The sequence below is a fragment of the Ictidomys tridecemlineatus genome, chromosome 14 (assembly GCF_052094955.1).
Source record: "Ictidomys tridecemlineatus isolate mIctTri1 chromosome 14, mIctTri1.hap1, whole genome shotgun sequence".
Lineage (NCBI taxonomy): Eukaryota > Metazoa > Chordata > Mammalia > Rodentia > Sciuridae > Ictidomys > Ictidomys tridecemlineatus.
The window spans coordinates 51469181-51483133 of record NC_135490.1 but is presented as its reverse complement, the minus strand read 5'-3'; the positions used below and the strand labels follow the sequence as shown (position 1 = coordinate 51483133).

General features: G+C 46.8%; 1 long non-coding RNA gene across 6 annotated transcripts in view; it reads right to left on the bottom strand.

Annotated features, from left to right (window-relative positions):
• The window catches only part of LOC144370399 (uncharacterized), a 64563-nt gene that overhangs the window by 27002 nt on the left and 23608 nt on the right, over window positions 1-13953 (bottom strand). The window contains exons 3-5 of one of the 6 annotated variants that reach the window (XR_013430376.1): window positions 5319-5442; window positions 4371-4489; window positions 971-2047 (exon numbers count right to left, since the gene is read on the bottom strand). The exons of 4 other annotated variants lie outside the window; for them this stretch is intronic. This is a non-coding gene — a long non-coding RNA (uncharacterized LOC144370399). Of the gene's footprint in view, window positions 1-970; window positions 4490-5318; window positions 5443-13953 lie in introns of those variants that run through there. One more of the 6 variants, XR_013430374.1, reaches the window with a different exon arrangement.

The following is a 13953-nucleotide window of genomic DNA, read 5'->3' as shown; positions in this document are numbered from 1 at the left end:
AAGGTCCTGGCCGGTGGTGGGACTGCCCACCTCAGGTCTTTTATCAGGAGTTTTATGGGGGTCTTGCACTTCATTCTCCCCATGCCTCATAAGAAAAATGCAGCCTATGGAACTTTGCAAATAATGCCGGCTCTCTGGTCAGTAAGTAGAGACCAGGATTGTGTTTACTGTGAGTGAGCATCTGGGGAAGGCATGGCAGAGAGGTGGAGAAACAAGCAGTAAGAGGACCAGGCAAAAGATCAAACAAAAGAAGTCCTGAGCAGTTTTAGTAAAAAAAAAAGACAGCAGGCTCTAGTCACTAATTAACACATAGCACTCTCCAAGGAGAGGCTCTAGCCCAGGCTGCAGGCCAGAAAGCAAGAGAATAAAAATGTGAAATCCAGACCTCTCTCATTAAACACCTTCTGTCTGCCTTGGCTATACATTTCATTATGGCCCTTATCTCCGCCCTCAGCAGATCCCACAAACAGCCCCGAGTTGGCAGAGCTCCCCAGGCTTCTGAGAACAGGTCGGTCCATCTCACTGTGCATCACGGGGCTGTTTGTCATTCCCTACATTTGCTAGGTGTCTATTTGAATGGTTATGGAAGCAAAGGTCAAAACACAAATGACACGTTGTTTGGCTGCGGAAGAGAAAGAAAACATACAGCACAAAAATGAACTGTGAGGCTGGTTCAGTGCTTCCTGTGCTGCCCTACAATTGTTTCTCAAACATCTCTGGTAAAAACCTTAAATTAAAAACATTTAAAGCACAGCACCTCTAATCCTGCATGACTGAAATAATTTTTGAACACCTACCCAGGACCTACCCTTCCACCAAAGCCGCACAGGACCAGCCAATCTCAGTGAGGATTAGCCAGGCTCTGGGGGTTTCTTGCAGGCTAATTTCTCTTTTCTTATCTCCTTTAATGTCAGGTGAGGTTCACCCACATTAACAGAAAACACACAAGAATGAGGCTGTTACTGATTCATGCTGTGCTTTTAATTCTTTTCATAACTTTCAGATTCTCATTTTTATCATAAAAGCCCTAAAAGAGGAGCAGACACATGTATAAATTGGCTACAGCCATGAAAACAGGAGCCACAGCCCAGTGATTTACTTGAGCACCCCATCCCCAACTGCCTCCAGGCTTGTCCCAGGACCCTGGGGAGCCCAGGGATCCTCCCCTAAGCTCAGGATGCTCCCAGACAAAAAGTGTGAAATGCTCATTTCAGGAGGACAAGAGCAGGCTTTTAGGGAATGGATGCACCTAATTTGCTTAATTCAGGGTCATAACCAAAGTCTCTAATTAAAAAAAAAGAAGTTATAAAGACCAACAGAGGAAAGGGCAGGGCTGTCTGGGTTGCTTCAAGGTCATGCTCCTGGCAAACACTTTCCTTTTCTGGTTCCATTCCCTCAGGGATGTGGGCAAGCTCAGGGACTCCAAGGAGGCAAGGCCCTTCTGCTCCCTGGGACCTGGGTTTTCAGTGCCTTTCACCCAGGAAGTGGGCACAGCCCAGCTCTGTAGGGCTGGTTTCCTCCCTCTTCCAGGAGAAGAAGGGTCTCACAGAGCTTGTAGGACCTGTCTTTCTCCTGTCCCAAGGGGGTTCCCTCCACCCAGCACCTGGCTCTGCCTTGCCAAAGCTGGTCTGGTTCCTTTCTATCCACCCCCACATTTGGACCCCTGCAAAAGGAAACACAATCTTCCAATTCCTTAGCAGCTCTTGTTGGGGCCCAGAGATGCCACCCATTTCATTTAAGGGTAGGGTCCCGCCCCCCACTAATAGCCATCATGAATTCAATTGCAGGGACTCATCAGGTTGTATTGACTCCAACTTCCTTTTTGTACTTTTCCCTCCGGATTTCCTTTCTTGCAAGCCTCCTTGGGGAACCCCACTTTCTGGCCTTGAAATCGAGGTGGGGGTGTCGCTGTGCCCACAGGCAGCACCAGGCATTCCCCTAGGATGGTCTTTTGCTGGCTCTGGGACTCCTGGTGTGGCAGGCGCTGGGGAGGTGGCAGTTCCACAGAAGCGATGCCCCTGCACAGCATCCTACACTGTCCTGGTACCTTGTAAAACCACAAGCCCAAGTTGATGATCAGAGATGGAAAATAACAGAAACTCCTGCATCTTAACTGAGCTTGGGTGGAAGCCGGTGCCTAGTAGTGTACTCTGCTAGCCAAAAGACCTCTGAATTCAAAATAGCAGGTAGAATTGCAGGTGTTCTTAACAACCACACCCCCTATTGCTTTAGAAAAGGACCACCAGCTGCTAGAAAAGAAATGGTGGGCAGGGGAGTAGCCAGAGCCTCTGCAATCTACACATTCAGACTTAAATATTATTTCTGACAGTTCACTGGATGACAATGGACATATCCTCAGCTTTCCACATCAGATCTCCTTGACCATCTAGTGAAGTTGTGTCCACACCCCTGTAGGATGTGAAGACAAAGGAAGGCTAAGGATGAAAGCATTTGCCATTATTTGACTTCTAGACTTTCATAATGATGCTGAATTGCTTGTTTAACACTCAGGACAATATTCTAACCTTCTAATTCCCCAAGGTGACACAAAGATGAGACCTAAACATAAATTCAACAGGCTGAATGTCACACATTTCCAAAATACAAAAAGTCCCATGGGGGAAAAAAATCCAGTTCTGCTCTATGAGCAGCTCTCACACTGTCTCCCAGTTCCCCTCCAGAGCACCTATAAACATGGGGGTCGATCAGAAGAGTAATTTCTCAGCCACAACTAACAGGTAACTTATTCACAAAACGTTTTTTCCTTTTACAGAGTGTGCATTACATAGACTGTGGCACAGGCCTTAAAGCTTTGCTGCTAGTGTGGGTGGGGGAGGCCAGACAGCACCACCTTGGCCAGGCTGGAGAGAAGTAGCCCCAAGCCCTGCCCAGACCTACTAGTGCAGAGCCTGAGTTTTGACCTGGCTCCCAAGTGATTTGCAATGAAAAGCTCTGCTCACTCCTCAGTCACACAGGTCATGCAGAGGTCAAGGTGCTGGCCAGGAACTCAGGAGACCAGGATTCTGATTGTTCAGCCTCTGAACTTGCCACAGTGTGTGTGTGTGTGTGTGTGTGTGTGTGTGTGTGAGAGAGAGAGAGAGAGACAGACAGACAGACAGACAGACATGGGGTGTGGGAAGTCAGAGAAAAAGAACATTTATAACTCACAGCAAAAACAAACCAAACCCCCGGATACGAGTGGTGGACTGGAATTTGTTCCTGGAGAACTGGTTCCCACAGTGACAGTGACACGGGGTCACCTGTGCATGCAGGGCACCCCCACAGGAGAGGGATCTGAAATTAGGGAATCCTCATCTTACCTAGGGATCTGCTGACCTCCCTCCATCTTGTCTGGAGAGACAGGGACTAGATGGGGCTGAAAGTATGCAGTTGTCCTGGGAGGTGGCGGTGGGAGGGTTACTGCTCTGGGTCACCTCTGGGGAGGGAAGGCTCTCTGAGCTTCCCTGGTCTGAAATTTCCCTTACATGAACACTATTAACCCGGCTGCATCTCTCTTTGCTCAGAGAATCCAGAGTGCAGGAACAAGAGATGTCTGTGGAGAACTGATGCCTGGTGTGTCTGTGTCCAGATGACAGGTGCCTGGAACACAGCAGGGGACAACACTGCTCTGCCCCAGAAGCTAGTAGCAGAGGGTGCCACAATCTAGTGGCCCTGCTGGGAGAGGGGAAGTCCCAGGTGTCCTTGGGAACACCTGGCCACCAAAGCCTGCCTTTCCCACCCTCAGCCCAGGGAGGTGGGGGAGATGCTGTTTGGGAAGGGTCCCCAGAGCTGCTGACTCCCAGCTGAGCTCAGTGTTCAGAATGGCAGGACAGACGTGTGTGTGTGAGAGGTACATGGGAGGGGGCTGCAACCTCGTTCTTGATGCCCAAGGACCTGGTTTATTCTGAGGTTCTGGTCTTGGGGGACTGGGGAGAAGGAGAAATAAACACCAATTACCTGATCCTTGTGTGGTTAACTCAGAAATGAGAACCCAACAAGGGTCTGAGAAGCCATGAGAAGAGAGAAGGGAGAGGGAGAAATGGCAGGGCTTATAGACTGAGAGCAGATCTGACTATGATTAGTAAGAACAAGATACAACATCAAGGAGGTAATCTCTTTTTCTAGATGCCAGGGAGAGTGAAGTTTTATTTATTTTTTGTTTATTCACTAATAGTATTTATTTACAAATATTTACTCTTGTGAATTGTCTGTGTTCTTTTTAATCTGTTGGGAGTTTGATTTATTTATTATTCATTTGTATAAACTTCCCATTCATTTGGACAGTCTGTATTGGGTTTTAATTATCATGCTTACTTTTAAGAAGATAAGTATGGAGCTACTTAAAACCCTGGGGGAAGAATTAGACTTACCCAGGTACAGGCAAGAAAGATACAGTAGGGGCCCTGGTGGCCCACAACCACGGTCTTCTGCCCTACTCTTCAGAGCTTCAGGGAAAGGAGATACAGATAGATGTACAGAGCCGCAGATCCTGGGGTTAAGGAGGTAAAGCAGTGATACAGATTTATGATCTTACCAATTCTGAGTGTTCTTTAGAAACTTGGCCTGCCAGTAAATCTAGGTGTGGAGAGTCATCAAACTCCTACGTTCTAATTCATGGCAAACCAGGAACACCTATCTTGTCCCAAAATGCAACTGTTTGACTGTGGCCCACACAGCACTTGGGCCAGGGGCCCCTATCAGACACTGAAGCCTTAGGGAGAAATATGTCCCCATAATACACTTATGAGAGAGGGGGAGGGGGAGGGAGAGAGAGGGAGAGGGAGGAAGGGAGAGAGAGGGGGAGACAGAGAGGAGGGAAGGAGGGAGAGAGGGAGAAAGGGAGGGAGGGAGGGGGAGGGAGAAAAGGAGGGAGGGAGGGAAAGAGGAAGGGAGGGGGAAGAAGAAAAATAGAGAATGAGAGGGAAGGAGAGAGAAAGGGAGGGAGGAGAAAGACAGGGAGAAAGGGAGAGAGAGAAGGAGAAAGAGAGGAGGGAGGGAGGGAGAGAGAGGGAGGGGGAGAGAGAAAAAGGGAGGGAGGGGGAGAGAGAGAAAAAGAGATGAGAGAGAGATGAGAGGGGAAGGGAAGGAGGCAGCCCCGTACTCTCTCCAGCATCAGCACAAAAGATTCTGCCTTTTTCAAAAAGTCCATGGATGTGCTGTCTCCTGACTAGCACAGACTGCCTGTGTAGCAACCTACCAAAATTCTACATGTGCATCTAGGTTCAGAGAGAATCACTTTTCCCATATAAGTTAAATCGCTTATTAGTTAGTGATTAATGTTAACTGTCTGAGTTTTTCTCTCAACACACAAAACTTACTTAATATCCCAGGTGTTATGGTTGGATATGGTTGGCGTGTGTCTCCATGGGGTCACGTGTTGAACTCTAGTTGCCACCTTGAGGTTTTAGAGGGTCGAGACTTCATCACACCATGGTGCTGCCTCTGGGCGATTAGGGATAGATAAGGTCAGTGGGGTGGGGGCCCCATGACTAAATCCTGGTGGCTTTATAAAGAGAGGGGCAGAGACCAGAAGAGGCACACAGACGTGTACACTCCTTGTTCTTGCCATGTGATACCATGCACAGCCTTGGAATTCTGCTCGCTGGAAGGATATCACTAGATATGCTCCCTTGGCCTTGGATCTTTGGAACCACGAGACAAAATAAAACATTTTTTCTTGATAAATTTATCCAACCCCTGGTAATTAGTGAAAGTAATGCAAAACGGCTTAATTGAGCAGGATTTCAACAATGTTTTTCCCACAAAGAATATAGATTTCAAAACTGTCAAAACAATTCCCTCATGTCTGCTTTCTGCTGAATCCCTGTGTAGCTGCAAGTTAATCTTCCCTACAGAGGTCATGCTGTTGCTAATCCATAGGTGGGAATGCTATGAGTTAGTGCTTGTAAGTGAAATAAACTTTATCCTGGACCATCATCTTTCAAAATAGGCCCCTGCCTCAGAATGTGTGATTTCTGCTGCATCGTCTTGGCATTTCTTCCTCTCCCTTCTCTCCCCTTCCTTTCCTTTCTTGCTGTCCTGACCCTCAATGAGTGAGCAGCCATTACTTTTCTCAGTTAGTCAGGCTGCCTGAAGTTGCCTGAATGCCTTCATCATCGCTCTGGGAGGAACTGCTACAAAGGAACACCTAGCAGATGTCACTCACAATCTTCTTATTCTCAGTGTGAATAAATTCCAAGTTATCTAGTTAGTGGTGGGAGTCCAGGTTTTTTGACAAATTCTTGGCACACTGAAGATGGTGCTCTTTCTCTGGTGCTCTGTGGTTTTCCACTTGGGGATCTATTTTATAGAATACCAGGGAGGGAGCAGCCAACCAAACTCAGATCAGAGCACCAAACAACTCTGATGTGACTGTGTGTTATTGGCAAAATCCTTAGCCTCCGGCCAACCTGCCATTGATCTTGAAGCCACACCCATAAGATTGCATTCTGGCTTTCTGTTAGCAGAAAACTCATCTTTGTGGTGTCCAAGTCAACAGTGGAGTGGAAGCGCGCTGTCATCCTGGCATGCCTCAGGAGGATGGCTCAGAGAGCTCCCGCCAGCTCCTGGGTCCACAGACACTACCTGCCTGGCCATGTCTGGGACATCTGCTCAGCATCTGTCTTCATTTCTCTCTTCCCACATGCGTTCTGCACAGGCCTTGGCTATCATGGTGGTTAAGAGCACTCATCAGGCTGTTTTCCCATGAAGTTTTCTTAGAAGTTGAAGCACCCAGTGCCCTCTGCCTGCTCTGGTTTCTTTGCAGCACTGATAACTTTATTTGCCATGCCACAAATTTGATCATCTGTATGCATATCACCCCCACTGGACTTTAAGGTCTGGGAAAAGAGGGATGGGTTTTGTTTTGTCCACAAACATGTCCCCATTGTGTAGAAGAGTGCCTAGTGGATAGCAGGTGTGTATAGGTGCCAGGGGACAAGCGAATGGTCAAGGACTGCAGAGTGGGCCACGTGGATGTGTGCACCCTTCGAAATAGGTAACGACTGCTGCTGAGAAGTTAGTGACTTGACCTCTCTCTCCCATGTCTGTCAACTGTACAGTGGGGGACAGAGGATTCTAGGAACACACCCAGGCATCTCTATTCTGTGCTGATGGTACATGCAGGGACTGAACTTTAAAATGATTTGGCTTTCCTCAGAAGCCCCGGTTTTCCACTCTGTGCCTGGGCACTGCTGTGTCGGCCTCTGGGTTCAAGTGTGTACATTCTGGGGACAGGTCTGCTTTCTTGGGGGCTCTACTGGGGATACTGGGAAGGGAATCTTTCTGCAGTTTTTGCTGGAAGCCAGTTGTTCTCAGAGCCTGGACTGGGATGCTGACCTCCTGCTGCCAGCCACACAGGGTAGGATCCTGAGCCTTGGTCTGGAACCCTGTTCCCACGTTCTTTTTCTAGGCTCTGATGCACGACTCAGCTGCTCTCCATGGACATCACTCCTTGTCTGCTTATCTTGAGCACCTGCTCGTCCCACAGGTGCACGTGAGGTTCCTGGCCTCTGTCTGATGCCTGGCCTATGGGACTGGTCTTTGGGTCTAACTTCCCCCTATGCTCTCCATTGCACACCATGGGCCTAAGCCTGTCAGCCTCGTTGGACTTAGGGAGTCACCTGACCCAATCGTGGCCGATGGCTTTGCCAGGGAGTTTCCAGCAAATCTTGTCTTGCTCCTAAACAGAGATGTAAGAGATGCCTGTTTTGTCTTTTGGATCACACTTGTCTGGGTGTGAGCCTGGACTGGCTGTGGCAAGCCCCTGTAGCTGGGAAGTAACTCTAGGAGGAGCCCCAGTGACTCCACCTCTGCTGCAGCCAATGCCATGCTGGCCCTTCTTCACAGAACCCGGCATGCCTGCACTACCTGAGCATCCGGCCTTGCTGCACGAGGATGCCTTGCTTCCCACCTCCCCCAGGAGCGCCCTGGTGTCTTGAGGACTGTGGCTATGGCCTCCAGAAAGCCATGTCCCCCAGAAGTGAGCTTCCACTTTCCCAGCTAAAAAACTTGGGCTAGACCAAAGACTCTTTATATATAAAGCCTTTTGTGTTTGGAAGAAATATTCATAGGACATGGAATTAACCATTTTAACCATCTTAAATTTTGCATTTACTATTAGATAGTGACTGCTCATCACTATCTGATCCTGGGCACATTCTCTGCTCTCAGAAGGAGCCATACACAGGCACTACCCAGCCACTGGCAACTACTGATCTGCTTTCTGTTTTTATAGATATGCTTCTTCTAGACATTTAACATAAGTGGAATCAATTAACCTGTGAGCAGTTGGGACTACCTTCTTTTACCTGTTTTTCAAGGTCCATCTGAGGCTGTGACAGCAGTCAGCACTTCATTCCTTTTTATGGCTGAATAATATTCCACTGCATGGATAGACTGTTTGTTTACCCATTCATCAGTTGATGGATGTGTGGCTTGTTTCCATTTTCTGGCTATTATCAATAGTAAGATGATAAACATTCAAGAACACATTTGTTTTGAACACTTATTTTCAATTCTCTTGGGTAAAACCTAGAGGTAGAATTGTTGGTCATATGTGAATGCTCTTTAGCTCTTTTAGGAGCCATTTACAACAGCAGCCAGTGCTTCTTTGTTATCTTCTAAAATTATTTTTTAAATAATTTAAAATTATTTTTAAAGTGATAAAAATATATAATAAAACTTATCATCTTAAACACTTTTAAAGTGTACACTTCCATAGTGCCAGGTCTATTGACATGGTTATAAAACTGAGCACCAAAACTTCTCTGTCTTGTGTATCTGGAACTCTGGATATATGAAATGCTAACTCCCCACCCCTTGCCCAGCCCTCGGTAGCTACTGCCCTATTTCCCAATCTATGATGTGGCCACTTTATATGTTTCATAGGGGGAATTATACAGTATTTGCCCCTTGGTGACTGGCTTCTCTCAATCAGCTCCACATCCTAGTGCCTCATCCATCCCGCAGCCTGTGGCAGGATTTCCTTTGTTTATCCCCATCTGTCAATGGACATCTGACTGCTCCCTCTCTTGGCTATGCACACAATGCATCTGTGGATGTAGGAGACATTGCATTAGGATACCTACTCAGAAGTGGGTGGGGATTTGCTTTTAGCATGAAAGAACTCTGTGGGTCCTTACTGTTATGGTTTAGATGTGGTGTCCCCCAAAAGCATATGTGTGAGACAATGCAAGGTTTAGAGGAGAAACGATTGGATTATAAGAACCTTAATCCAATCAGTGGATTAATCTCCTGATAGGGACTGTCTGAGTGGTAGCTAAAGGCAGGTGTGGCTGGAGGAGGCAGGTCCCTAGAGGTATGGTTTACTTTTTATCTGTTGAATGGAGTGTCTCTGCTTACTGATCATTATCTGAGCTGCTTTACTCTGCCCCATTCTACTGCCATGATGTCCTGCCTCATCTTGAGCCCCGAGGAATGGAATCTGCCGTCTATGGACTGAGACCTCTGAAACTGTGAACCCCCAAAGAAACTTTTCCTCTTCCAAAATTGTGCTGGTTGGGTCTTTTAGCTGCAGCCATGAAAAAAGCTGATAAGACACTTACCTGGCACATGTTTTGCTTTTGGTGTCTGAATCCTTCTGGATCTTCAGCAAAGTCTTGGATTTTGCCCCTTGGGGGTCCCATTTGAGAGCGCTAGGTCTGAGGATCCCTCAGGTGGGTCCAGCTTTGAATGTGACGAGTCTACGAGCAGTCTCTGGGTATAGCTCCACCTACAGCCCTATTACCTCCTTCAGTCCACATCATTTCTATATTCATGACTGCAGCCCAGTCTGATGTACACAACCAAAAATCAAGTAAACACACTGCCTAGAGAGAGCAGAGAGCCTGCAAAACGTGGCTACAAAGACTAAGAATTTTCTTCTCCAACACTGACACTGCCCCAGTCACCCACTTTCACCAGCTGGGAAGTAAGAAGTAATTATGCTATTAAGTTACATAACTGTCAAAGAATCAAAGTCTAAGCTAATTGTCACTGACGTGCCAAGCATTTTCAGAGTGCTGTGTGTTCCTACACAGTTGAAGTCAATGGGGTTTGCTTAGATGCTTAAGTTTCAAGCAAAGTAATTTTGATGTAATAAGCTCATTAGAGGGCTCTTTTTTCTATGTAGTTATTATGTATTTAATCTCATAAAATCCAGTTACTAGACCGCTTATTTGAATCTGGCTCACACATTTATATAGAACATTCCTGATAGCCACCATACAACAGAAGCACGGAACATCATTTGTTGGGCGAGGCCGACTCCAGCATAGATGTGCAGAGCAGGGTCTGGGAGGGAAGGCCCCGGGCTGCAACTCCTATCTGTCTCTTCCCATCTGACAAGAAGGGCTCTCCTGGTGTGAGGAGGTTCAGAAGCTAGTAAATCACACCTGGTTTCCACCCCTCTCACGCAACCAGATGTTGTACAAACACTGCCACAAAGCCTCTCACCAGCACCAAGGTGGGAAAGAAGCCAGCCTGGTGGGCTTTCCTTCCTCCATACACGAGGAGTCCAGCCCAGATCCTGGGACATATGGGTACCCATATGCTCCATGGCTGCAGAGCACTGGAACCTGCCAGACCTGGGCCTTCCTCTGTTGCCCATCCATCAAGAGGAGGAATCAGAGACGGAGATCCTGACAGCACAGAAGCCATGACTTCTAGCACATGGTGACATGTTAGAGGAGAAATAAGTGTCTGCATCCCACACATCCTGATCTGCATTCACAGGTGATGCTGGGCGAAGCTTCTTAAAACACACATATCGCACTCCTGTTGACTGTGTTAAAACACATGTGCCTGCAGGTTTTGGAATGAAATGTTTAATTTCTACCATATACAACAATGAAACTGTATTGGGATCACCAGGAGACAAGCAATGGCTAACGCAATTCCTTCTGCTTAAGAAGGCTATGATTTAGATGGGAAATTGAGATTAACATGAAAATCTGTTCTTTTCACATTTTTTTAATCCAAAGAAACAAAACAAATTGTGCTTTGTCACTGTTTACTACATGCACTGTAAAAATTGTCCACAGAAAAACTGTCCCTCAGCTGGCCCCATGGTCCTAAGGGCTCCTGAGGAAGATCTGGGGTCGCCACCCTCAGGCTCTGTGTCCAAACACTTACTCTCAGTGTTTTGAAACTCACACAGGACCATGTCTGAGGGATAGAGTGACTGAATTCTCTGATTCTATCTTCAATGTATCCCAAGTACGAGAATTATGCCCAAATGTTACATTATGAATAAATTTAAACTAACTTTTACAAAATGGACAAGTAGATTAAGAAAATTCCTGAAAGCCAGGTGTGGTAGCACAGGCTGGTGATCCCAGCAGCTTCAGAGGCTGAGGCAGGAGGATTGCAAGTTCCACGCCAGCCTCAGCAACTTAGTGAGGACCTAAGCCACTTAGTGAACCCTGTCTCTAAATAAAATATACAAAAGAACTGGGGATGTTGCTCAGTGGTTAAACACCATTGGGTTCATTCCGTGGTACCAAAAAAAAAAAAAAAAAAAAGAAAGAAAGAAAAGGAAAAAAAAGAAAGGAAAATTCTTACAAAAAGACACTCTGGATGCTGGATGCTGGATGCTGAAGTTGATCTGTATACAGCATAGCGAACAGTACGAGAGGAATGAGCTCACACCTCCTCTCATCAACAGCAGCACAGATACCAGGGATCTAATCAGACCTGACAAGAAGCACTCTTCCCCACAAAACCTGGAATTACCAGAAGGTCTTTAGAAATTCAGATTCACATCCTGAATCATTAATGAGAAACTTCACCTCAAGGGTATTTGGACTTTGTGATCTTAGCTAATGAGAGTATAAAGTCACAGTGCTTAGCAACACATTTAAAATACTGCTTATTTCTCCTGTAACATGTCACCATCCATTTTTGTATACATATTACAACCTACAAATGTTTAATTTACATATGCATGTATGTTGGAGATGAACGCGGAGCACATTCCTTTTAACTTGACAGGCAGGCTAATGGATCGGTAGAGTGCCCACCTGATATGGAAGGCAGGCTGCCACATTGCTCAACGGGAAGTGCTGGCCCAGGAGGAAAAAGTCAAGTATACCTCAGTTAATAAATTATTGTGCAGCCATTAATTACCCTTGGGATGTCAAAGGACTGGGGTAGTGGGGCACTGCCAACCAATGCCTACAGCAGGATTGTGCCCTAAAGGAAAAAAAAAGTATGTCAGAAGTCCTAAGCCCTAGAACCTCAAAATGTGACCGTATATGGAAATAAGGTTGTTGCAGATGTAATTAAGAGGAGAGGATTCTGAAGTAGGGTATATGCAATAGGCCAGCTCTCCTTCTGAAAAGGGGCATTTGAAACAGACATGTACACAGAGAGAAATGGAAGATTAGAGTTCTGTGGCCACATTCAAGGAACTCAGGTGGCTAAGAGAGGGCCCTGGAGCAGACCCTCCCCAGCACCTCCAGGAGGAGCGCAATCCTGCTGCTACCTTTAAACATCAGGCCTCCAGAACTGTGAATCAACAAATTTCAGTTAAACCACCCAGTTTGTGGCATGTTACTAGGGTAGCCCCAGGAAGCCCACTGCAGCCTGCTGGCAATGAGAGGGAGTCAGCCTGAGCCTCTGCAGGGCAATGGAGAGATGTGGCTCCTAGGGCAGACTGTGGGGATAAGGCAGACGTCACCAAACCTCCCTCCATGGCCGCTGGTGATGCCACCTCAGAGGTACGTAGTGTGCAGTTGATGCTCCAAGCAGACCTGGGCTCTGGTGAGGGATGCAGGGCCTGAGCTGGCTCTGCCCACCTTTCACTGCCCAGGTTACCATAGGCAAAGATGACCTGCACTTCTCCCTGGCTGGTATGAAAACTGCTCACTTCAGCAATGCCCCCTTTGCCTACAGAGTTAGAGCATTAATTCTGAGGCTCATGTGGACAGTCCCAATGGAAGAGCCACCAAATAGCCACTACTCTTCCCATTTTTTTTTTAACAGGGCAGACCGGATATTTATTACCATTTTGTGCTGCCATAAAATTTACTTTTCAAGTGCTTTGGATCTGAGCATCTCACTGTGCCTTCTGAGACCTTCATTACTGAGGCATGTAAGTCCACAAGCAGGGGACAGCCAATTAGCTACCTCATAAGGACATGGTATGTCACACAAAACACTGAATACATGGAAAGGCTGCCTTTGGCAGAATAGGGCTCTGTGGCACCTATATACCACACCTGGGCTGGCTGTTGCTGTCTTGTTGTAGGGGATCCAAAGCAACCCTGGACTTGGTGCTGGCTGGCTCTCAGTATCCTTGCTCAACTGGCATATCTGCAGATACCACAGGAGAAGGATGTACTCTTTAAACAGGCAGCCGACAACCAGCCTGTATACAAAATATGACATTGGGACTTGTGGGGGTTATGGACATTGGTTCTCCACAAGGAGCCATTAAAGTTACACCTGTAGACCACAGCATTCCCAGGCAGGTAGGCCATGAGATCCCAGCTGGCTTATAGCTGTGCCACTTTTAAGCTTCAGAGATCTTAATATTTTATTTCTTAACTATTAATTTTTCTCGAGAGAACCTTTAAAAACTGCCATGGATCACAACATGGCATAGGTTTTGGGTTCACTTGTATCTTTCAAAAAAAAATGTGTTGAAGTCCTAAACCTCCAGGCCATCAAAATATGACCTTACTTGGAAATAGGGACTTCTCAGATATAATCAGTTAAAGTGAAGTCATCAGAGTGGGCCCTGATCCAATAAGAAGGGGAAATTTGGACACAGAGACAGACACACAGAGGGAAAATGTTGAGAAAGACAGAGGAAGAGCACCGGGTACAGGCAGAGGATCCTAGGGATGCATCTGCAGGCCAAGCAATGCTGGACAGCCAGTAAGTCCCCAGAAACAGGGTGATGAGGGCCACAACCAAGTTAAGATGGCGCCTGGCAGTATGCCAAAAGGA